The sequence below is a fragment of the Acartia tonsa genome, chromosome 12, assembly GCF_053477335.1.
Source record: "Acartia tonsa isolate MP-2025a chromosome 12, ASM5347733v1, whole genome shotgun sequence".
NCBI lineage: Eukaryota > Metazoa > Arthropoda > Copepoda > Calanoida > Acartiidae > Acartia > Acartia tonsa.
In genome coordinates, this window is record NC_137271.1 from 169,383 (window position 1) to 196,717 (window position 27,335).

Below are 27,335 nucleotides of genomic sequence, written 5' to 3' on the forward strand. Positions count from 1 at the left end.
CTCCGATTATTATGTGATTTAGCGAGTAAAGAAAAAAAATTTCGGCGGAAAACGGCAGTTTTTGCCAATAGCTGTAGTTCCACATTATATTCACAGTTCCACATTACACATTTTAATATCTACCACGCCAAGCCAAAGTTCAGTGCTGTAACTCTGTCTTTTGTGGAGTTCCTTTAACTTTTGGTTTGGTTTCTTAGTGTCACCCTCGCCATCCACCTTTGTAGAGTATAGATGGTAAATAGTTATATTGACCTTTAATGTCAGCAATTTTTTTAAATCTGACCTCTGTCTTAGGTTCATGTTTTCTAGCACAATACAGACTACCTGGCGGACCAAGTGCGTTGTATAGTAATAGCTGATATTATAATCTTCACAAAAAATAATCAGCCGTCTATCTATAAAGCAGCTGAGAAAATTATTTTTTCCTTGCGGCAATTGAGTTCAATCTCTAATTTTAGTTTTCAAATTAACATAGCAGACAGACGAAAATTTCTAATCATAAAGTAGCCTCGCTATTAAAAGCTAAACATTGTAAATATCATAAAAACAAGTAATCTGTTAAAAATGTTTTATACTTAAAATTCAAATGAATTCACAGAATTTACAGTTGTTTTTATTAAATCAAAATTTTTAAAAATACAATACAAAAAGTACAAAATAAACAATGTTCATTGATTTCATTTATTATGAAGGTTTTGGTTTTGGAAGTTCTCGAATCTCAACATAAAGTAACACCTGCAAAATGAAAAAAAATATAAAGAATATTTCTATATCTGTGTTAACATAAAGATCTCGCTTATTGATAAATCTATAAAAAAAAATAGGTCAAGGAAAGGTCTTAAGTAATTTGAAGTATGGTATCTCCTTCTTTCCGATAAAAATCGCCCATGAAAGTAGGGGGTCAAATTTAACATATATGACAGAATCCTGTTATTTTAGTTACTCTACAATTCAAAAGTCCGTCTGTCTGTAAGATCAATGTTTTGTTGAGATTATTGGTTGTGATATGGGGGTGGGGGGTTAATTATCTAATGCTTTTACCAACAACAAAAATTAAAACCCAATCAGACACATATACATCACACTACTTTGCAAAACAAGTATCTAATTACTGCATAGAACGACTGTAAATTATTTCCTAAAGCCAAACTCTATCCCTCTCACTTAATTCTTAAGAAAAAATATATATTTCTAGTTTCTGTGCTATATCCCTACGGAATACTATCTTGAGGCTATTTGAACTTTTACTTTACTTGAAACTAGAGGCTGCGCCCCTATTATCCAGGGGTTCTATATTCGAAGGGATATAGAAGGGCAGAGAAATAGCCCAAACCATGCCAAGACTTATTTATAAAAAATAGCCTGAAACCATCTAAGGACCTATATGAAACTTCACTTTAGATAATTTCAAATTCTTTCTGTGCAACTACAGTCTGTTTATGTGTGTCTGTCTGCGTTTATCCGCTGAACCTAAATGGTTCTTCTGTACAATGTAGCTTCTCATAGGTTTTATGAAAGTTTATAACTATTTTGGGGTAACGTTTTAAGAGAAATAATAACTCCCCCCCCCCCCCAACATTTTTTACTTTCAATTTTGTAAAACTAAAATTGTAAATGTAAAGAAGTTGTATCCCCTCCCTCTCCGAATTAATTGCCCATCTAAGAGTATAGCCGATAATTTGATTCAAAGATTGATTTTCATAAAAAAAGGCTGAATGTCCGAGTCCGTGTACTGAAGGATCTTGCTAACCGATATGGTTCTCCTGAATAATGAAGCTTTCTTTTAGTGATTTATTACTTTTTTTGAGGAGGGGGGGGGGGGGTTACCACAACTCTTCAACGAAAAATCACGATTAGAAAAAAATAACTCATTTCCCTAGTAAAGTTTTTTTTAAGTCAAACTAAAGTTTAGAATTATGAAACGAAAACGAAGTAGCGGGTTTCGTCGTATATTGCAGCTTTTGATAAGTTATTTTACAGTAGGTTACGTTAACTGAATGTTAATGATTACCCCGCAAGGTTAGGAAATAGGCCTGCAGGACTAGAGCCCACCTCAGGGCTGGAAATAGGAAAAAAGCTACTGTGATAATACAACGAAACCCGCTAATTCGTTTATTTTCTAATTCCAATTCCAAAGTTTATAACTTTATATAGGTAACATATAAAAGGAATACCTAATGTGTTTAATTTTTGTAAATGCAAAAAAAGAATTTTTGATTAGGATAAGGAGTAGTTCCAAAAATGCATTTGAACTAAAAAATATTGTTTTTAATATTTTTTCTTTGTCGACTAAAGGCCTATAGGTGCATTTGAGGGAGGGTGAAGAAGTCCACATTTCATTTATCGTATAGAATTATATATAGGTTTTCGCGGATTATATACAATTTTCCACGAATATCAAAATAAAAATCATAAGATTAAACCAGTTAGTTGGTTTTGTTCAGTTAAAAATAACTGGTATTAATCTTTTGCTTTTTATTTTGATATTCGTGGAAAATTGTATATAATACGTTGCTATACATAATTATTCAATAAAGCTGAGATCCGGTTCTAATCGAGCGGAGATTAAACGTTTTGAAGCCATACTTTTTTTCTCCAAAAATAATTGGGTGGGAGAGGTTGTTAAGGGGGGGGGGGGTTAATGCAACCATCTCGTAATGAAAGTGTAAATGGCACTTAGAATTCGAATTTCGATATGAAATTTTGCATGAGTAATCCTTAGTAGGTTATTTTCCCTGAATTGAACAAAAAGATGAAAAAATAACAGCTAACGGCTGGCGGCTCAGCCATTTAGCCATTTTTTGGGGGCTATTTTTAGGGCAAATCTGTCATAAATTACGTAGGAATCAACTTTTTGCTACATATTTTTGCTTTAAATCATGTGAAATGATAGAAAAAAAGCATTTTTTAGATTTCTAGTACCAGCAACTACCTGCTACAACTGTTTAACAACGTTTTGGAGCGGCAAAGAGTATGATGTGGATATAGGTATTGTGATGGATTTGCCTTGAAAATAGCCCAAAAAAATTGCTAAACGGCTGAGCCGCCAGCCGTTAGCCGTTATTTTTCCAACTTTTTGTTCGATTTAAGGAAAAAAAACCTACCAAGGATTACTCATGCAAAATTTCAGATCAAAATTCGAATTCTAAGTGTTATTTACACATTGATTACGAGATGGTTGCATTACCCCCCCCCCTCTCCCTTCTATAAATAGTGATTTATCTTATAAGGGTGGAAGTGTCCTCTCCCAAAATAGAGGTGTACCTCCCTGGACCTATTATATAAAAGCTTCACTGTATAGAAGAACCATATTGGTTCAGCGGTTAGTGAGAACCTTTGCTAGACAAAAAGACAGACATCCTCTTATTCTTAAACAAGTATAGTAGCTAAATTTTTTTGCTTTTCCTTTCGCTAACCACAGAACTATAATGTTGCTTTGAACAGCATAATAACTAAATATTTTTTTTTTTAAAGTTGTTACTCAAAGATCACCAATATTTAATTTTGTATCAAAAAAATACCTGTAAGAGTTACAACGCTGCCAGGAATAAAGTTTCTGGGGAAACAAGCATCTTGGAGTCACGGTTCTAAATAATTAGACACTTTAATTGGCGGTTTAAGTATGAATTTCAATACAGACCCCCCACTTTCCCTAGAGTGTTTTTGATTTAATCCATTTGTCATTGACAGGAAATAAAAATACAACTTATTTTCTTCTTTGGCTAGGGGCACTTTGTATAAGGAAAATTATTTAGGATTTTTCAACAAATTATGCCTCAAAATATATAGAAATGTATCGCCCTCTTAGATCAGCTCAAAGAGGACAATCCACGAACATGAGCAAGTAATTTTAAGCACCTTCCAACATTGATCCATAGTATTTTTTTGAGTGAATCACTGAATATACTAGGTTTATATTAAATATTTGGTTTATCGACTAAAAAGTTATGCTTCACCATGGTTTTATATGAAAAAAACTTTAAAATGTAAAGCATTTTTAGATACAATATCATCAACTACTTTGTTGAGTTCAAAGGACAAAATAAAATAAAAGCATCAAATGCTTGAAGCCTCTACTGAGGCCCAATTCAAAGATAAATGGAGAACCATTGTGCGTGGCCTATGCTCTGGAAAGAAGAGATAAATGGCGATGATGATGATCAAATGCTGTAAATTGCAAAAGGTACATTAATTAAACTGTTTAAAAAATTACAAGCTACCAACCCTTTTTCTAAACATATTTTTTAAATCAAAATGATATACTTTTGTGTCAGAGCTTTTAAACAACAGTTTGATCAAAACATTTGATGAATTTGCACCAAACTATGCTTAACATTTCAAAGTTTTTTTCATACAAAACCAGGGTTTCGGATCTGCATTGATTTTATGCGGATCCGGATCCTCAAAATTTGGTCAGTGCGGATCCGGATCCGGATCCTACTGGATCCGGATCTTTGACAATAAAAATAAAATCACCAAATTTTAAAAAAAAATTTATTCTTTAATTCAAAGTCAAAAATACTTTTAATTTTCAAGTCTGAACCTAAAGATTGGCTCTCATCAAGAGAATGTCTGAGATTTTATATAAATTTAGGTAGATTTTTCCATTTTCCCCGCATTTTTTGGAGTCTAAGGATCCGGATCCGCAAAAAAATGCGGATACGGATCCTTGGACTCAAAAATATGCGGATCCTTGCGGATCCGGATCCGGATCCAGATCCGGATCCGAAACCCTGTACAAAGCCATGCTAAAACCTAATTTTTTATTCAATAAACTAAATAATTAACATGAACCTAGTATATTCACTAAAAAAATGCTAAGGATCAATGCTGGAAGATGCTGGAAGATGCTTAGAATCACTTACTCTTGTTCGTGGATAGTCCTCTTTAATAAAAAAAACTAACCAAAAAAAGAACCCCCAATTGAAAAGATTTTTTACTAACTTACTTAGACGGACGAAAGGACGGACATACGAATGACAGAATGCGGACACAGTAATGTCCTGAATTGATTGGGCTCCGTTATTCAATTTTAAAACTGAAAGAAGTTGAACAATTGAGCTAGCCCCACTGTAGCCAAAGTTTCTTGTTTATTTTAGATCTTTTAAATCGGGTTCTTATAATATATGTGCTGAGACTTGGCTGCCAGCAATTTGCCAAAGGATATTAAAACAATCGTGTATTCAAAGAGTTGGTATACATTCAACCTTTTTTTCAACAAAAAATAAACAATTCAAATTCAATATGTTTTTAATCCTAATTGGGGGGGTGTGGGGGGGGGGCAGAGAGAGAGAGAGAGAACGAAAATGACCAAATCTCTAGTAGCTTAAATACGGGTTAGAAAAGGATGGTATCACCCCCCCCCCCTCCATCTATTAACAAGGATAACAACATCCATAATAGCGAAGCTCTGAAATGGAAGGACAAACGAACATAACACTTGCAGAGTCTCAGAACTGAATATTAATGCATATGTCTTTACAAAATTGTTAGTAAATTTGTTACAAAATTTGACATGTTACTGTTTAAGGTCATACTGACGTTTAATAAGCTTGTTTTGAATGGATGTGTGGACTTTCTGGTAACGATTATAGAGTTGCTCCGCTTTCTAAGTCGTACCTAACTGTTATAGGAATCACCATACAAAGTTTGGAATCGATAGGACAATTCTAACCTGTTTAAATTAACGAAAAGAGGTAACTGTTACGGACGGACGTACGGACCGACTCTTATTATAGAAAAGCTTCGCTTTCAATAACTCGTCTTAAGTAAAACTAAAGTTTTCATAACACTACCTAGATAATGCTTTTAAGAATTAAAAACAAGATTACTGTCTTTACTTTGTGTAAATACATAAATTTAAATACCATACAAAATCTAACACAAAATAAACAAGAAACTACAGATTATTATATAAAATAGTATTTTTTTGTCTTAAGATTATATACGGTAGCTACTGAACCGATTGAGTTCTTCAGTTTATGAAAGCTTCTATAGCCGGTAGTTTAACTTTAGATTAAAAGATGAAGATTTCTAATCTGGTATATGCTAATTTTATATCATTCTTAATTGGAACAAATGAAATGAAATTATTAACTTACCTAAAGCTTAACTAGCAAGTGTGACGCTGAAAATATCTGAGTTATTTCTAACTTCATTTTATCTGAAAATTAAATACTCAGTTAGGTTTTCTGTGATAAATTTTTATTTAAAGAATTTCTGACAGAAAAACACTGAAGGAAAATCATCTTCCCACAAATATTGGGAACTTTTGTGTATAACTCAAAACTGGTTATTATTGTTTTAACATATATATTACTAGCGGCTACGCCCCTAGAGGCCTCTAGTGGCACTTTAAATGTTTTTGTTTGTTAAAGTTAATTTTTAAGTACGATACCTCTTTATTTGACGTTGAAGTCTCCCCTAAACTTTAAAAAATTTCGATTTTTTTGTCATTTCTCTTGGGACTTATGAGAAGCTACCCTGTTAAGGAGAACCCGATCGGTTCAGCGGTTAGCGAGATCCTTCGGTACAAACACACAGACAAACACACAAACACAAGACATCCTGTTACTTTAGTATAAGGATTTGTTGCAATAACCAATAATTCTCATGGATCTAAAGGGATAAGACAATCGCCGATAAATTGATGTACATCTCCAGTGATTCTGGATTAAGTGGTTGAAACGTTTGAACACTCAAATTAACCCATTATCTGCTCTGGTAACATATCAAAGTAAAAAAAAGTATAAAACTGCGTTCAAATAAAATTCATCTGGTCAAAAACGGGTTAAAACAAAAACTTCATATGATAAATATTAAATTTAATTGCCTAAAAAAAGTAATTCAGAATCATCAAAATAAAACATCTCCTTCCTACCTAATGTGCCCATCAAAACCTCGGGAATGGCAAAAACTGGCGCCATTACAAAGTGCAATAAAATCCCCAAAAGTTGTTAATCCAAATAATAAGAAAACGTTGAAATAAATAATTGGGGATTAGTGAAATAAACAGTCCATTGTCCCCTTCTTTCCTGATTATTCATTTCTACACTGAATACCGATTACCGACAGTTACAAAAACTCAACTTACTTTCACTTTCTATTTTATATTAATAATTAGAATGCAAAGAAAGCTACGGCTACATGCGGCGTTGCGTAAAAACGAATTAAGAACAGAGAGAGTTGACAATTTTTTTTCTATGGTTTTAATTTTCAACTATTTTTGAGGAAAAGAATATTTTTAAAAATGTATAATATTTTATTACTCTATACTTCCAATTGTTATTTTTACTTGTCACTAAATTAATGGTAAACGTTAAATAAACTTTCATATTCAAGCGTGTTGTTTAGGTATTTTTCATAAAATATTTATGTATTATACAAGTCAGCTGTCCAGCTGATGTACCAAAATAAGGAAGGGGGAGCTATCAAAAAAGGGAAGAGTGTAAGCGCTAGCCTTAATGTATTCCGAACCTAAGAAAAAATTACTGTTTCAAACACAGTAGATTCATGGGGTCAATTATGTTATGTAATTTTAATGGCGCATTGGACTTTTCCAAAAAAAAATTGATTTCTTTTATCAATTTCTCTGTGCCTGGTTCATATTTTAATTAATAATTTGCAGCTACAGATAGCTTAACGGTTAGGAAAAATCAGGAACTATGTGAAAAAGTTTAATTTTAGCTATAATTAGAGAAAAAGGCAATTTAATGCACATTTTATATAATACGGAAAATTTCTTCCTTTCCCTGTACCTTATAAAAATCGGCGGAAAAAGCCATTTTTTAAGCAAACAAAAGCGCGTTTTGCTCTATCTGTGAGATATTATGAATGAGATAATGTTAAGATTTGATATTAAGATGAGAAAAATTCTCGTTCACAGTCCCTTTAACCCTAGTTACTTAAGAGCTTAAAAAAGCAAACTTCGCAAGATTTCGGAAGATTAGGCTAAGGTTCTATGATATTGTACATAGTTCTAATTTACTCATACGAGAGAATTTTATTGCCATCCTTTGCCATTTTTAGTTCTGGACCCAAACGTAAAATTTTCATTTCAAGAAAATTGTTTATCTTACAAGAAACGGGTATGTCTAGAAAATTACCTTCAATTACAACAAAAAATGGAGATTTGACTTCTTTTAAAGGCTAAATTATTATTAAATTATTATAAATTATTATATACTGATTCTAAAAATATATAATAATCAAAAAAAAGCTTTAAAAATAAAGGGTCCACACTGATTTGAAATGTAGTTTAGTTGACCGAAAAAATAGTTGTTTACTATGATGAAAAGGAACTTAATTCCAAACCTCTGGTGTAATTACACATCAAATTCTTATTTTTCATAGTAAAGAGCTAATTCTTTCGGCTTTATTTCCAAAAACTTGTGTATATTACTAAACAATTGTTTAAAAGTGTATTTTCCAAAATGTAAAAATTGATTTTTTGTCACTGTCAGGAACATAGTGCGTTGCACATTGTTTTCTAATTTCTTGTGTTTTTTTTAGCGGCGAAGCTACTCTATAACTCACTTTGTCTGTAAGTGACGATGCTACTTTGTCAGTCCGTAACGCCATTGGTGAAATGTAACTTCTAAGCTGCTATTGAAGATAGAAAGCTGAAATTTTTAGTGAAAATTTCTATAACATATGCAATGCATATTGTTTCGTCCGTCTATCTGTTCTTGATCATGAAATATTTATTTATGAAATATTTGATTTTATGACACATACAAAAACAAGGATGACAACATCCATAAGTAGCGAAGCACAAAAATTAAGTATAAGAATTTAAAGATTACTGAATGCTCAAAACAACGGGAAATTTAATTTTGATATTTTTAACTAAAAAATTTTGAAATTTTGAAATCGGACCATAAACACCAAAGATACGAGGAAAAATGTGAAAAATATAAGAATAGCCAAAAACCTGCAAAAAGGCAGCCTGACCGCCATTGATGTTTTCTTAAAAAGACAGGAAATTTAATTTTGATAGGTATATGTAACGTTAAAATTTTGGAAATCGGACCATAAACACCAAAGATATGGATAAAAGTTGTCGCGGAAGAGCTTGTCAGAAGTGCAACTACCTGGAGGTCAACACCATCAGATCTTCAGCAAAGTCTTCCAACCTACTCCTCACAGAGGACACATGTATCAGCTTATGAATTTTTATCTTAACTGACCAGCCAATGCCGGCAGGACTGGTCCAAATCCTTCTACTCAAGGCCGGAATAGAACCCAACCCTGGCCCTGGAAAAATCTACATCTGTCCAGTGTGCCACGTCAAGCTAAAGACTAATGCTAAAGCTGTCCAATGTAGCAGATGTACTGAATGGGTACATTTTCGCAAACTGAACAACTGCAGCAACTTAAAATCAACCAAAGACTATGACAAATCGACCTATGTTTGTAGATCCTGCTTTAATGATCCTTTAACTTACCCACCACCTTCAAATTCATCCTCTCAACCCCATCAACCTCATCAACCCCATCAACCCCAACAACCTCAACAATCATCGTCATCCAATCAAAACTACAACATAGACTACAAACTTAATATACTACAATGGAACTGCAATGGAATCAAAACTAAAACACAGGAACTAATCTCATTCGTTAATCAAGCCATTAAATCTAAAGGTCGCTACTTAACATCCTCACTTGAAATAGCTAATGGTTTCAACAAACAATATTCTTCAGTTGTTCGACACCAGAGTTCTAAAACATCCAGGAAAATAACAAAGAATATTAAAAAGAATAGCCTCAAAAATCCCATTTCTTTCACTGCCAAACAGACTTCAGAAGCTATTAAAGCTTGTAAAGCCTCCAAAGCTGCTGGACCAGATAATATCTCGAACCTGCACCTAAAACACCTTGGACCTAAAGGATTAGAATATCTTACAAAGATATTTAATCTCTCAATGGCAACAAGCATCATACCTGATATTTGGAAAACTTCGTTCATTATCCCTCTTTTAAAACCCAACAAAGATCCTCAAGAATCCAACTCCTACAGACCTGTATCCTTACTTTGTCCTGCAATAAAAATCCAGGAGCGCCTCATTCTACCCACCCTCACTGAAACCTTGGACATTCCTTTTTTCCAACATGGATTCCGCAAGAACCACTCTACAGTGTCTGCCTTAAACGACTTCAATGACCAAGTTGCCAACGGTTTCAATAAACACAGACCTCCAGATAGAACAGTTTTGCTACAGATTGATCTTAGCAAAGCTTTTGATATGGTATCCCACGATAAGCTTCTTCAAGACCTGGGACAATCTGCACTTCCTGAATTTCTAAAAAGATGGTTCTGCTGCTATTTAAAAGGGCGACAATCTAAAGTTAACTTCAGGAATGTAACATCAAAATGCAGAAATATAAGAGCTGGAGTACCCCAAGGCGCTGTAACATCACCTATTTTATTTAATTTCTATCTCCGGAACCTGCCTAAACCTCAAAATGATGTTCAAATAATACAGTATGCTGATGATATCTCTATCTATGCTACTGGCTTGGACATAGATGCTCTTACCAAATCAATCAACAACTATGTTCCCAGAGTCACTGAATTTCTCAATGAGCGAGAGCTAGTAGTATCACCTGAAAAATCCACAGTGACACTTTTCACTCCTGATACCAAAGAGTTCAAAATCCATCCACAAGTTATTATTGATGACATACTTGTCCCTCTAGAACATCACCCCAAACTCTTAGGTGTCATACATGATACTATGTACACTTTTTCCACCCATATACAAAACTCCACTAACTCTGCCAACACAAAAATAAACATCATGAAGTCACTCTGTGGCTCCGACTGGGGCCAGGACAAGGAAACCATGACAATGACCTACAAGGCCATTGCTAGATGTGTGTTGGAGTATGCTTGTCCTATATGGAGTCCTGTTATATCAGAAAACAGCTGGAAAAAGCTACAAAGATCCCAGAATCAAGCTCTAAAACTCATCACTTGCAATCTTAAAATGGCGTCAGAACAACACATTCATCAAGAAACTAAGATTCTACCAGTTAAAGAACACTGCCTGATGAAATGTAAACAATATCTACTGACCTGCCATCAACCCGACCATCCAGGTTTTAAAAACATTCACAGACCACTGCCAGCAAGAAATCACCTGAAACCGACAATACAGAAATACAGAAAATGCATTAAAAAATACCTTCCCATTAATGCAGAAAACAGGAAGACTAAAATCAAGGCCATACACACATCTGAAGTAAAAACTGCTCTTGAAAATCTTCCTCCTAACAGAGTCCTTGGAATTAAACCACCGGACATTAATAAAGAAGAACAAACTCTTTCTAGACATGACAGATCTCAACTCTCTCAATTGAGATCTGGCTTCAGCCGCAGACTAAACAGTTATTTACACAAAATTGACGAAAATATTGATGACAAATGCCCTAGCTGTAAAAACTCACCATATGACACAAGACACCTGTTTAACTGCCCAGACAACCCGACTAATTTAGATGTTTTATCACTTTGGACAAAGCCAAGATTGGCAGCAGATTTTCTTAAACTTGACGATTGTTCTACCTGGCCTGATTAAATTTGCAATGAAATATATGAAGCTAATACATGTGCGTTAGCAGATACATGTGACCGTCCTCTGGAGGCTAACCAACCAACCAATAAAAACGTGAAAAATACAAAAATAGCCTAAAACCTGCTTAAAGGCATTCTGACTGTCATAGTTGATTTCTTGAAATGACAGGAAATTTTATTTTGATATCTAAAACTGAAAATTTTTTGAAATTGGACCATAAACACTAAAAATATGGAGAAAAATGGGAAAAACACAAAAATAGCCTAAAACCTGCTAAAAAGGGGTCCTATCTCCATTGATGTTTTATAGTTAATTGGGCTCCTTAATAATGGGAATGTTGTCAAAAAATTTCAGTCTTTTATCTTTCATAGGAGCCGAGAAAATCACGTTTCCCCCAAACTAAGACATACGGACAGACGTACATTTCAAATTATAGAGTAGCTTTGCTACTAAAAATATATATACATAACATGGTATACTCACAAACAAACAATAAAATTGATCATGATTACTTACAGTTTGATAATAAAGTTTCTCGTATTCATTTGAATCCGGTGGATAGGAACCGGTTCTCATGAATACGAAAAAACTATGTCTAGATCGTATTATATCCAGTTTTCTATGAATATAGAAATGAACAATCATAAGATTAAAACTAGTTTTTTTAGATTTTGAACTCTTTGGTATCAGGAGTGAAAAGTGTCACTGTGGATTTTTCAGGTGATACTACTAGCTCTCGCTCATTGAGAAATTCAGTGACTCTGGGAACATAGTTGTTGATTGATTTGGTAAGAGCATCTATGTCCAAGCCAGTAGCATAGATAGAGATATTATCAGCATACTGTATTATTTGAACATCATTTTGAGGTTTAGGCAGGTTCCAGAGATAGAAATTAAATAAAATAGGTGATGTTACAGCGCCTTGGGGTACTCCAGCTCTTATATTTCTGCATTTTGATGTTACATTCCTGAAGTTAACTTTAGATTGTTGCCCTTTTAAATAACAGCAGAACCATCTTTTTAGATATTCAGGAAGTGCAGATTGTCCCAGGTCTTGAAGAAGCTTATCGTGGGATACCATATCAAAAGCTTTGCTAAGATCAATCTGTAGCAAAACTGTTCTATCTGGAGGTCTGTGTTTATTGAAACCGTTGGCAACTTGGTCATTGAAGTCGTTTAAGGCAGACACTGTAGAGTGGTTCTTGCGGAATCCATGTTGGAAAAAAGGAATGTCCAAGGTTTCAGTGAGGGTGGGTAGAATGAGGGGCTCCAGGATTTTTATTGCAGGACAAAGTAAGGATACAGGTCTGTAGGAGTTGGATTCTTGAGGATCTTTGTTGGGTTTTAAAAGAGGGATAATGACCAAAGTTTTCCAAATATCAGGTATGATGCTTGTTGCCATTGAGAGATTAAATATCTTTGTAAGATATTCTAATCCTTTAGGTCCAAGGTGTTTTAGGTGCAGGTTCGAGATATTATCTGGTCCAGCAGCTTTGGAGGCTTTACAAGCTTTAATAGCTTCTGAAGTCTGTTTGGCAGTGAAAGAAATGGGATTTTCGAGGCTATTCTTTTTAATATTCTTTGTTATTTTCCTGGATGTTTTAGAACTCTGGTGTCGAACAACTGAAGAATATTGTTTGTTGAAACCATTAGCTATTTCAAGTGGGGATGTTAAGTAGCGACCTTTAAATTTAATGGCTTGGTTATTGCTACTGGAATTCTTGCCATTAAGGTTTTTAATCAGCTTGAATAGCTTGGAAGAACAGCCACTTGTGATCTCACTGATTTTCTCTCTCCATTTTGATTTTCGATGTTGATTAATTTCTTGGAGGATCTCTCTATTTAAATTTTGAATATCTGGAGAATCAGGATTAGTGGATCTAAGTTCATCTCTTTCTTTCATTTTGTTAGTAGTTGATGTTGGAATCTCAGGAACAATATCTTTGATGCGGCCTCCAGGTATAGTTTTCTTGGAGGCCTGGTTTATAATTTGGCGGAACTTTTTCTCAGCTTTATGGACATTTTCAGGTTCTGGAAGTCTGTTAAACCTGTTTTCAGTGATGTTAAGAAACTTGTCCCAATCAGTTTTTTTAAAGTTGACATATTTTCTGAAATCACTTTTTGTTGTCTGGATGTTGGTATTTACAGTGATGATGATAGGTAAGTGATCAGAGCTGAGAGTAGTTTTGGTTTCCCATTCAATGTGAGGTAGTAAAGATGTTGAGGCAAGTGATATATCTGGAGAAGTAGGTTGACCATTAGTAGGGATTCGAGTTGGTAGATCTTCATTAAGAACTCCAAAATTAGAGTCTCCAATATCATCAGCAATTTTATCTCCTCTAGGGTCCTGGATACTTGAATGCCACAAAGGATTGTGAGCATTGAAGTCTCCAAGGATGATAGAGTCTGGTTCAGATAAAAGAGGTTGTAAATCTGAAACAAAACCTTGTCCACAGCTGGTGACGGGAGGAATATAAATATTCCTTATTTTGATGTTGCCAATTTCCACTCCATTGATTTCAGAATGGCCGTCATCAGGTAAATTTGGTGCTTGTGCAAAGAGTATAGATTTATGGACAAAGATGGCTATACCACCTCCTTTGTCTTTTGTTCTATCTTTACGGACCAGTGTAAAGTTAGGTATGTCTGGGGGTGTTGAGTTGTTGTTCAGTTTTGTTTCTTGCAATGCTATAACCTTTATTTGATGTTGATTAACGAATGAGATTAGTTCCTGTGTTTTAGTTTTGATTCCATTGCAGTTCCATTGTAGTATATTAAGTTTGTAGTCTATGTTGTAGTTTTGATTGGATGACGATGATTGTTGAGGTTGTTGGGGTTGATGGGGTTGATGGGGTTGATGAGGTTGATGGGGTTGAGAGGATGAATTTGAAGGTGGTGGGTAAGTTAAAGGATCATTAAAGCAGGATCTACAAACATAGGTCGATTTGTCATAGTCTTTGGTTGATTTTAAGTTGCTGCAGTTGTTCAGTTTGTGAAAATGTACCCATTCAGTACATCTGCTACATTGGACAGCTTTAGCATTAGTCTTTAGCTTGACGTGGCACACTGGACAGATGTAGATTTTTCCAGGGCCAGGGTTGGGTTCTATTCCGGCCTTGAGTAGAAGGATTTGGACCAGTCCTGCCGGCATTGGCTGGTCAGTTAAGATAAAAATTCATAAGCTGATACATGTGTCCTCTGTGAGGAGTAGGTTGGAAGACTTTGCTGAAGATCTGATGGTGTTGACCTCCAGGTAGTTGCACTTCTGACAAGCTCTTCCGCGACAACTTTTATCCATATCTTTGGTGTTTATGGTCGATTTCCAAAATTTTACCATCCAGACAATTTTAACAGAATTATATTTATCACATTTAATGTGAGAATGTTGCTATTATCATATCATAAAATAAATGCTGTAATAAGCTTTAAAATATTTAAACACTAGTCTCTCATTGGACACAAAATGACGTCCAATAAGAAAAAGGAATAAAAATATTGGAAAGAAAATTATTTTATTTCAAAATTAATTCTTGGCATTTTGGAATAAAAAATATAGGGGAAAGAAAATTATTTATTTCAAATTTATTTCTGGTCTTGAAATAATATTCATTATTTTATTTTAATTCGAGTGTCAACCAATAAGAAATAGGCATGCTGTTTTAAAAGTTTGGAATAAAAATTATTATTTTTTGTCAATTCCTTTTTTTCAGAGTATAAAATGAGAATAAATTTTCCAACATCATTATTGATTTCTAATTTAACATTTCATACAGTAGGTAATATTTATTTCAACATTTTTTGTCATTCAAAATCAAGTGCCACAAAAATAATAATATTTAACATAAAAAAGAAATTTTTAAAATAATTTTGTTTTCTTTATTTGTTGAAGATTTAAGCCCAAGCTTTTTCTGAGGGGGGAGACCCCCCTCAACCCCCCCTCTCCTGAGGGGGGAAACCCCCCTCGACCCCCACCCATGACGCTCTCTTCTTTAAAACTTTCATTATTTCTGTAATTTATTCTAACTATCTTATAAATTTTAAAACATGAGATAAAAAGGAAATAATTTGCTGTACATTATTAAAAAATTTAAAAATTGTAAAAAAAATTCCAACATGATTTTTAATTTTAAATACAAGAATATTTTTTCCTATATGATATGTTAAATTTAAATACAGGAATACTTTTGTACTGTGGAATTGAAGAAATAAATGCTGTACATTAGAGTGGCTTGATTTTCAATGATTTTCTAATTTTAAATGTGCTACATACACTTTCTGTCTGAACATCATATAAGAGACCAAAAAATGAAAAGAAAATATTTTGGATAATGGGGAGGCTCGCTGATGCATGTAAACTTTTAAAAAGACACTTGTGGGGAGAATTTTTTTTTTTTTTTTGGGGGGGGGGCAATTATTTTTCTTTCAAAGTATAGCTTTATGCCCCTTCCCAATTTTGTCTTGAAGAGTAGAATAAGAATAAAAAATCTGTTTTTAAAACTATTGATCCTAGCAAGAAAAATCCATAAATAAATTTAAAAACCAAGAGATTTTACATTTAATTTAAGATTTTTCATGCTTGGATGAATATTTTTTAAAACCAATTTGATATTCTTATATTAATCAACAAGACAAATTCAAAAAAATGCATACAGCAATACATTGAAAGAAAAAAAGTTGCACCTTCAGAATAAACTTCTAAAATTTTTAATGCAATGAAACACCTTTCCCCCATTTCCCCTCAAGGACAAAATCAATTTTTTATATTTAGGTTTCTTATATGACGTTTAAACTGTAGGTGTTGATTACAAATTCAATGTCCAAAATTGATCCACTCTACTGTACATTGTTATAATTTAATATTTTATGTGGGAATAAACATTAGACATAGATGGTCAATCTGACCCCATTTTTTTCTTAAAAAGAAACCTTTGTTCACTTTTTGTTGTATATGAAATACAGCCCTATAGGCAACATTATTTGCAACTAAATTTTGCAATGATACAATTTTTAGAAAGCTAACTTTATTTTAAGAAATATAATTATTTATAACTAACTTATCTCAGTTAGTGTTTAGTTCTCATCCTATAAACACATGCATTTGTAATTCATTTCCTATACAAGGGATCAAATTAACAAAATGTCAAAGTTTAACAACTTAAGTGTAGAAACTACAGTAACAGAAGATATTCGGGATATCAGGGAAAGATTATCTAAATTAGAAGTAATTGAGAGTCTGTCTGCCCGTATTACTGCAAATGAAAAAGAATTGGTTTCTCTTTCTAAAGCCATGAGTGATTTGCAGGACGCAAATACTGATTTGAAAGAGGAGATTAAGAAGCTGAATGATGATCTTGAGTCCAGGCCTAAAAAGGCAGATTTAGATGCTTTAAAAAGCGAGCTATCTGCATTTAAAGCAGAAATTAATGATAAGCATACACTTCCTTTAAAGGAAGGACTTGAGACTGTCAGAGAAGGAGTGGATGCTAGAGAGCAGGCATCAAGGAATTACTGTGTGCGTATAAATGGTCTATTTGTTCCAGAGGCGCAAGCCAAAAATATCTCTGAATATGACCATGCTAAGCTTTGTATGGCTGCTGTGCATGAAGTGCTTGAGCCTGTGTTGATCAAAAAGAAAGATTCCATTGGGTTCAGCGTTGAACAACCATCAGATTACATTGAGACAGCACATATATTGCCCATCCCAAAGAGTGGTAACTATATGTGCCCACCTATTTTTGTGCGTTTCAAAAACCGCAACCTTCGAAATCTTATTCTTGCCAACAAAAATTTTGCCAAGGTTCGGAAAAATGATAGTGAAAAAGGCACAAAGAGCTATTGTATTGCTGCGGATTTAACCAAACGCCGCTATGCTGTCATGCAAAAATCCTATCATATGTAATACTTTGATTTTTGACTAAGTTTTATCTTCTTACATTATATTTTATAATATTTAAATTATAGAGTAGCTACGCAACTAAAAATTGCTTCATGTAAATATAATTTTATACCCTTGTTATGAGATCTGTTTATGTTAACTAATAATACCCAATTTCCGTTTGTTTCATTCATTATATATAACCTATTTTCCCCTTCATTATACCTTCTTAATATGAGTCACACACTGTGTTGTAATTATAATTTTCGATAGAGTGGGTAGCATCTGTCAGATTTTAAATAACATTGAATATGATTTCTTATCTAGATATAAAGATTCTACATTAAATGGTAATAATTATGAAAATCCGTATTATGAAATTGATCTGTCATGTTCATGTTTTAATAACAAACAATTTATTAAAAAATGTAAGCAATTTCAAACATTAAAATTTCTTTCTTGGAACATTCAGAGTCTTAATAGTAAATTTATTCAGCTTAAAGAATATATAGATCATTTAAAAGAAAATAAAGTTACAATAGATGTAATATCTTTGCAAGAAGTCTGGACTATTTATGACCAAGATATATTTAAAATAGATTATTATATCTTTATCTATAAGTGTACAAAGAATAAAGGGTGCGGCGGGATAGCTTATTATATTCATAAAAATCTAAAATTCAAAATATTAAATGAATTGTCAACATTTGAAGAAGGCTTATTTGAGTCACTCACAATTCAACTTGAATATAACAAAGAAAAATTTATTTTGAGTAATGTCTACCGGCCTAATACTTCTATAATGGGATTTACTGAATCTCAACAAATGGATTTTTTTATTGATAATTTTTCTAACCTACAAAGTAAATTAATGTCTTTTAAATGTGCCTCTTACATTTTCACAGATTCTAATTTTGACATTTTAAAGTATCATTGTCATGAAAAAACAAATGATTTCCTTGAAAATTGCATTGCAAATGGTTTTTTATCTTTGATAACGAGACCAACAAGAATTTCTAGGACATCAGCAACATGTATTGACCAAATTTTTACTAACGCAAAAGATAATAGTTTTCATTCAGGAATTTTATTAAATGATATATCTGATCATTTCCCAATTTTCACAATAACACCTTATTCATATAAAGCAAGTAAAGAATCTTGTATTTTTACAAGAAATATTAATGAAGAAAAAATTACTGGGTTTATCAATCTATTAAGAAATGTTAATTGGGAAAATGTAACTAACAGTTTAGAACCTCAACATTGCTTTAATAAATTTTATGAGCTTTTTAATGAATTTTATGAACTTTCTTTTCCTTTACAAAAGATTAGAATTAATAAGAACATACATAAAATTGAAAAATTTATGACTGATGGTTTAATGAGATGTAGAGATAAAAAATTTGAATTGTCAACATTAAGTATTAATGAACCAACTGCTGATAATATTAGGATATATAATAGATATAGAAATGTCTATAATCGTGCAATAAAAACAGCTAAAAAATTGTATTATTGTAATGAGCTACAAAAATGTAAATCTGACTTGAGGAAAACTTGGGATATTATTAGAGATGCAATCCGAAAAATAAAAGATAAAGCAACATGTATCAATGAACTGAAGTTTAATGATGCTATACAGCATGACCCTCAAAAAAGTATTTTTAAGCATCTGCAGCCCTTATTTCTCAATAAATTAAAAAAAATGCATATGTCCTTGTTCTCCATAGTATTCCACATAAGTAGATATAAAAATATTTTTTTTACCTCCATTAACACCGGAGATTTTTAGAGCTTAAGTTTTGAAAAAGTGACTGAGAAAAAGAATTTTTTTTTGTTTCTCTTATTTTTTGGATGGTTATATTATGTTTTTCTGGCAACTGAATAATGAGACACAAAGAAAAACAAGTTAACTAATTATTTCTTTTTTATTCCACCAAAAAATATAAATTTTTAATGGCAAAAAATACTACTGAATGAATTGATAATTTGCAAATTTTAGGTTATTTATTAACCCTTATTTGAGAAAAGGATTAATTATGACAGTTGCTCCGCCTACTTTTCTGACATCTCAATAATTTAATAGGGGGTGAATTAAGCTTTTTAGACAAAAAAATCATTATGTTTTGATTTTATTTTCTTCATAACTTTTTTGTTATTAAAGTTAGGATTGTGAAACAAAAACAATTTTCCTGCTATATTCATAAAGATTTATTTGGTTTTTTAATCTTAAAAAATTTTGCCTAATAAGTAAGTTTTTCAAAATATCATTGAACTAAAAAGACTCAAAAAATATGTGTAAAAAAATGCTTGTTACTCAAAAACTAAATTTTTTATTTCATTTTTGTATAAAGTTTCTGCTAGTAACAAAAATAAAAGGATTTCTACCTTAATTTTGCTAAAAAAGTCGTTTCATGTTAAAAGTTACTTTTTCCTCAGTCACTTTTTCAAAACTTTAGCTCTAAAAATCTCCGGTGTTAATGGAGGTAAAAAAAATATTTTTATATCTACTTATGTGGAATACTATGGAGAACAAGGACATATGCATTTTTTTATAATTCATTGAGAAATTAGGGCTGCAGATGCTTAAAAATACTTTTTTGAGGGTCATGCTGTATATTTAGATAATGCAGAAATTTCTGAGAAATTGAATGAACACTTCACTTCTGTAGCAAGCAAGATATCATCTAAAATAAATCCTTCTAATATTGATCCGTGTAGCTATATACCTAATTATAATTCCAGTTTTAAAATGCATACAATAAACCCAAATATAGTCACAGATATTGTTAAAAAAATGGGAAATAAACAAAGCATGGACATTTTTGGCCTGTCAAATTCTTTTTTAAAGAAAATAATTTCTGTCATTGCCCTTCCTCTCTCTCATGTCATTAACCAAGCTATTTTAACTGGAAAAATACCTTCTGAATTAAAAATTGCAAAAGTTATACCTATTTTTAAGTTAAAAGGGAATAATTCTAATGAAAAAGCTGATCCATCAAATTATAGGCCAATAAGTTTATTAGCTATTTTCTCAAAAGTTTTAGAAAAAGTCATTTATCAACAACTGTCGTGCTATTTGATTAGAAATAATATCATTTTTGAACATCAGTATGGATTTCAATCAAAAAAGTCTACAATACACCCTGTGATACACCTCTTAAATTATATAGCTGAAGCAAAAAACAATAATAAAACTGTAATTGGAGTCTTCTGTGATCTTGCAAAATGTTTTGATACAATTCCACACTCTATTTTAATTAAAAAGTTGTCAAAAATTGGCATTAATGGCGTTGAACTTGAATGGTTTAAAAATTATTTAAGTAATAGACAGCAATTTGTACATGTAAACAATACTGACTCAACAAAGCTGAACATAGATAGAGGTGTCCCACAGGGCTCTATTTTAGGACCAATTCTATTTTTAATCTACATAAATGATCTTAAAAACTGTACTGATTTATTTACCCTATTATTTGCTGATGACAGTAATTTTTTAATTTCTGGTAAAAACTTTACAGATATCCGATTGGTTTAGGAGTAATCAAATGAGCTTAAATCCTGATAAAACTAAAATCATGATATTTAATAAAAATGAAAATACTATTGATTGGAATGCTCTTAATATTAAGCTAAACTTTAACAATGAAAATGAGTTTGATCCTGAGAAAATAAAAATCTTAAATTATGTCAATTCAAGTAGCAATATTCCTGCAATTAAATTCCTAGGTGTATTTATAGATCCTTCTTTAAATTTTAAATTTCATGTAGAACATTTACGTAAAAAGATTTCTAGTTCCTTATTTCTTATAAATAGAGCTAAACATATACTGAATTTAGATTGCAAAAAAATGCTTTTTCACTCACTTATAAATAGTCATTTACTTTACTGTTTACCTGCCTGGAGTTGTGGTCTTAAATCTACTATGGAACCATTAATTAAATTGCATAAAAAGGCAATACGAATTGTTTTTAGTAAGAAACACATCTCACACACAATGCCTTTATTTTAAAAAATGAATGTCCTTCCTTTACATGAATCAGCTAATTATTTGAAATTATTATTTATGTATGATTTTATAAACAGTAAGCTACCAAGTTCCTTTCAAGGTACATGGCTTCGCCGTAATCAATTACATACCAGAAATCTTAGAAACTCTAATATGTTTGATGTTAAAAAACCAAAGTTTAAATCTATTGAAAGATTTCCTAAGTATCATTTTCAAGAATTATGGAATAACCATTGTAATAATGATTTATTAACCCACAATCAATCAAGAAAAAAATTTATAAAAAATCTAAAAGAATCTTTGTTATCAAGCTTAACTTTAGTGTGTAACAACCCATTATGTCAAGAATGTAGATAAAATTATATTTCTTTTCAATGTTGTTTGAAATCTGATAAATCAATCAAAATCTATTTGTTGAAATGTTTTTTTAAAATTTCTATTATTGCAATAATGGTGTGAGACTTGTATGCCCTTATCAATCCTTCCTAATATCATTCTTTCCTCTCCAATATGATTTTATTTATTGCTTATTATCTTTTTTCTATTTTTTTTGTCTTATCTATATGGCCTGTATGAAAACAATGTGTGAATACACATTACTGCATACTTCCTAGTTTTTAGGAAACTGCCATTTGGGAAGAAAATTTTTTTTTATAAATTAACCATATCAATAAAATTTGACTGTATATATAAATGTATATAATATTCATTTAATTCATTTATTATTTTGTTGTTTTTTTTCTATGTATGTACACCCAAGAATAATTAATCTAATCTAATCTAATCTTATTACATGTTGTGTCATATGCTTCACATTATATGATGGAAGAAATATTTTCTTCAAATATTTCACCCAAGGAAAGCTTTAACCTAGGATATTCAACAATTTATAGCTGATACATAATTTAAACAAAATTCCCTTGTGCTGTCTCTAGGTTATCTCTATTGTATAAATGACCGTACAAAAGAGAAGGAGAGAGAGAAGGAAATAGACAGAAAAGTGAGGGAGGGGGGATGGGGGAAGAAATAAAGAGAAAAATAGACAGAGATATTTAATGTTCACCCTTAGATGATGTAAATTTTTTGATAGACTTTTTTGAATTTAAGAAAAAGATAGAGAATGAGACAAAACCAAGTTTCATATTTTATTAATATTGCTTATACAAGAAAGGTCATTCAAAATTATTTCACCAATATTCCTCAACAAATATTATTGAGTTTAGGGATATATTTCCATGTTTTAGCATAATAAGAGTACTTGGAATCTTCTCATCCTTTGCTTCCTAATTGGAAGTAGGATGAAGATTTTCATTTTTTTAACTCTATCTTAGCTTGACATAACTCTTGACTAGATTTGATTGAATTGTCTCTATAGTTTAAATTTTGTATTTATTAAAATCAAAATATTTCAAAATATTGAAAAAAAAACAATTAAAAGGGAAACAAATTTAAATAAGATTTACTTCTTGCATTTTTAAACAACCATACATATATTAAAAACCCCTAAAAAATAAAGTTTTCTAAAAAGTAAGAGACATTTAGCGGCAAAAATTTTAACTTATAAGGTAGAAAATTGTTAAAATCCATTTTTAAAGGTGCATTGAAAAAGGAACAAAAGCCAGCTTGCCACAATTTTATACACAGGGAGGTAGGGGACATTGGGCTGTTTTTTACACTAGTCCCCAAAGTCTTATTATTGTTTGTTCGAATAACTTTGGGTACTTTTATTGAATTTTCATTGGATGGTTCACAACTTGAATATCATTTATTTGATAGTTTGTTCTTCCAGTAGGAGGGGAGGGATGGGGTAAAGTGGGTGGATAAGAGCGTTTGTTCTTTTAGCCAGCTACAAGTTTCACTTTATTAAAGTACATGATAATCTGGTATGAAATCCATTTAATAATAATCCATTATATAATACTTAAGCTCTGTAGTTAAAGGGGAGAGAAAAAGCCTAATATAAAAGTATGTTTTTTTAATATTTTTCTCTTGCTACAAATCAAATTTCAAATTTGAGTAACCAAAAATGCTAAACTAGTTTTTGCTCTAGAAGAATCATTTTTTGGAGTTGGAAAGTGCTTAATACCTTATTTTAATTGCCTGGTATTGCTTTATAATGTACAGGTAATGACTTGGTTGTTTATAGAATAGTTGACTAAAAAATCGAGGTTTTGTGATAAACCCACTTTTGTTGTTGCTCCATAACTGATATTTTTTTTCTTATTTTTTTTTGCTGTAAAGAAGCTTTATATATTCATATAACATCCACCTAAATTTGACTTTTGATATATTATTTATAACATCAACAGAAGGAATTGAATTTTGGAAAAAAAATATCAATTTATATTTTACACTGTTATGCATTGTTCTTGTTCTTGTTTCTAAAAAATATTTATATTATTAAAAAGATAATTATTTAACGCTTCTATAGGTATGTTTATCATTTTTCTAGGCTAAATATAACTATAATTACACCATTTTGAAGTTAAACATCATAACATATAAACTCACTTATTGAATTGGTCTGTATTATTAAGCTGCCAACCCTTAAAACAGCTGCATTTCATTATCCTATTATATAAAGTAGTAAGCTTTTTTGTCTGTAGCTTAAGATTTAGATAAGGTTTTAGGCTATTTTACTAATTTCCTTACTCTTTTAAATTCAGAGATCCTAGATCCTTGGAGCGCTGCTGCTAGTAAACAAACAAGGAAAACGATTTGTGAATAATTGATTTACTATTTTAATAACATTTTTATAATTTGTTTATGTGTTTATCCATGCCATGGTTAGCTCTTTTTGTTAATTCAGGCGTGTTAGAATTAATCTTAAAGGGAGTGTGAACGTAAAAATTTCTCATCTGATTATCAAATCTTAACATTTACTAAGCACATTTCACTACACTGATCAACCAAAAATGTCCTATTCACAAAAATATCCAGAAATAATGCCTTGATTTTATGGTATTTTGAGAGGGAAAAAGGAAAAAACAGGGAAAATCTGAACGTTTTTGTTTCTTATAATGTTTGTAGGGATATTTAACTTGTCATATATAGTTGAAACAATTTACTTACTGTTAAGGATTTATTTTATGCTATAAAATTGCCAATTCGTTTTTTTTATAACGTAGTAATTAGGTAATAAAGACATATTTTAAATTCGTATTATTTTCAAAAAAAATACCTCACTGTCTACAAAGGGTTGAATCTCATAGGTTATATAAAATAATAATATCCTTTTTTATTGTGTTGAACAATAAATAACCCACTTTGGAGAATTAGTTTACACTTTTATCAGACTGTTTATAAAGAAATATTGCGTCTTTATTATTTACAAATTTGTAATTAAAGGTGGGCGAGAGATGGGCCATTTAAAGTTAATTGGATACTAATAAAAAACCTGTTTCTGGCGTTGTTATTGTATTTGGTTTTCAATAAAAAAATATTGCTTATTTTATCAATTTCTAAGTAACTATACATTGGATTAAAGCAAGGATTATGTTAAAAGCCAGCTTAACTGTTAGGAAAAATCTAGAACTATGTGAAAAAGTTTAATTTTAGCTATAATGGGAGAAAAAAGCAATTTAATGCACATTTTATATAATACGGAAAATTTCTTCCTTTCCCCGTACCTTATAAAAATCGTCGGAAAAAGCCGTTTTTTAAGCAAACAAAAGTTCGTATTGCTCTATCTGTGAGATATTATGAATGAGATAATGTTAAGATTTGATATTAAGATGAGAAAAATTTACGTTCACAGTCCCTTTAAATGTTGGATGATGATTTTTGTAGCAGTTAGGTACTTAGCAACTTTACAATCATTACTTCATGCAAAGGGACGTCCAGGTGGGAGGGGGGGGGGGGTGTAGGTGGTTAAGTGTTACTAATTAATTTGGGACAACCCCATAATTTTTAAATTTATAACTTTTAACCTCCGCCCCCCCCCCCCAAAAAAAAAAAATATAAAACTTAAACATCCTTGCCTCTATGATATAAAGATTACCCCACAAAATTAACATGGGGGTGCCCAAATTTAGATATTTCCCCCAAATAAAAAAGCTTGGACGTCCTTGATTATGTAAGCTCATTTAAAACATACTGAAATCAATTTGTGTACAACGATTATCCTATTCATCTGTTTTTTAGTAGCAAAGATGCTCTATAATTCAAAATATCCCTCCGTCCGTTGTCTGTCCATTCATCTGTATGTCTGTCCATTGGTATGTCTGTCTGTTCATCTGTTCGTCTGTCAGAAAGGGGGATAACGTGATTTTCTTGTCATCTGTAAAAGATAGAAGGCTGAAATTTTCATGGATTGAATATTCTCTCTCTCTCTATCGATACTCCATATTTTCATCAAGTTTCATTAAGATTTTTCAATAAACTGGGGTGGGCTATATTAATTTCTACATTTCAAGTTTTCATGATTTTCTCTACTCCTATTCAAGACAGATGGTTGAAATTTTCAGGGATTGAAAACTTTGATATTCTGCATAAGTTTTATTGAGTCCTACCCCAAACGTAGGAGTCCTAAATGTTGGAGTGGACAAACGCAGGAGTCCCAAACATGGGACAAACATCAGAGTGGACAAACTTCGAGGAGGACAAATGTTAGAGTGGACATTGCTTAAATAAAACCTAGGAGTATCTGCTATTTTAATAATATGACAATTTTGAATCGTTTTATACTCTGTCTATAAAATAATGACTATGGCCACAGTGCTTGGCCCCCTGGCCTAACCTAACCTAACTAAGAAAAGTAACTGGGTTTATATAAAAAAAAATTCAAAATTGAAATAAGAATTCAAAATTTAAAAAATAGTTGGGGATTCTTGTGTTTGTCCAAAAAATCCTGCGTTTGTCCACTCCAACGTTTGTCCCACTCCTACGTTTGTTCCACTCTGACGTTGGGGACTCATGCATTTGTCCACTCCAATGTTTTTTCACTCCTACGTTTGGGACTCCTACATTTAGCATGGAACCGATTATTGGTTGGGGTGCTAGTTTGATTCCTAGATTGTTAAGTTTTCCTGATTTTCTTTACTCCTATTCAAAAAATTTAAAGAGGCTGGGTTTATACCACCCATAATATATTAATGGGGGTGATTACCCCCACCCCCCAAAAAATTACACTTTTACAGGCACTCCCCCCCCCCCTGGATATCTCTGCACTCTCCCTTGTAGTGACTAGGCCAACTTCATGGTTTCTGGAAGCCCATTCAGTTATTCAGTTCACATTATAAGAGCAATCTTATAGCATCCACTCTATCATATACGTCCAAGGGGGGAGGGTAAAGTTGCGATTACCCCCCCCCCCCCAAACGAATTTTTCATTTACCCCCCCCCCCTTATTTAAAATTTACCCGCACCCCCAACCATTTAGGAGGAGGTATTTACCCCCCCCCAAACAATTTTGGGGGGGTAAATACCACCCCCAAAATAGAAATTTTTTTGCTCGCTTCGCATATTTACTAATTATTTAATTAAATTTAAATTTCTCCCCCTCAAAAATTTTACTCCAAGGGCAAATTTTTGGGTGGGTAAACAAAATTTCCCCTGCCAACAGATTTCTGGAGGGGGAATTACCCCCCCAAAGCAAATTTTACCCCCTAGGTAAAAATTTTTCTTGGGGAAAAAAAATTTGCAACGTGCTTTGTGCGTCATTTTACCCCCCCCCTCCAAACCGAATTACCCCCCCTTGCAAAAATTTTACCCACCCTCCCAAAAAAAGCTTGTATGTCTATGCTCTCTATTAGCATTACATGTGTAATGCATTATAGACAGACATATAGATATTGTGAGGGATCCTACACTTAATAACACCTTGTTTTGCATGGTAAAAAGAACACCGTAATAGTGTCTGACTGATTA

General features: G+C 32.1%; 1 long non-coding RNA gene across 1 annotated transcript; it reads right to left on the minus strand.

Annotated features, from left to right (window-relative positions):
- Positions 1-554: 554 nt before the first annotated feature.
- Positions 555-6,169, minus strand: LOC145333028 (uncharacterized). Its single transcript, XR_013884413.1, has 3 exons — positions 6,102-6,169; positions 3,522-3,587; positions 555-735 (listed from the first exon to the last, which is right to left on the minus strand). It is a non-coding gene; the product is annotated as an uncharacterized LOC145333028 (long non-coding RNA).
- Between the last annotated feature and the right edge of the window lie 21,166 nt (positions 6,170-27,335).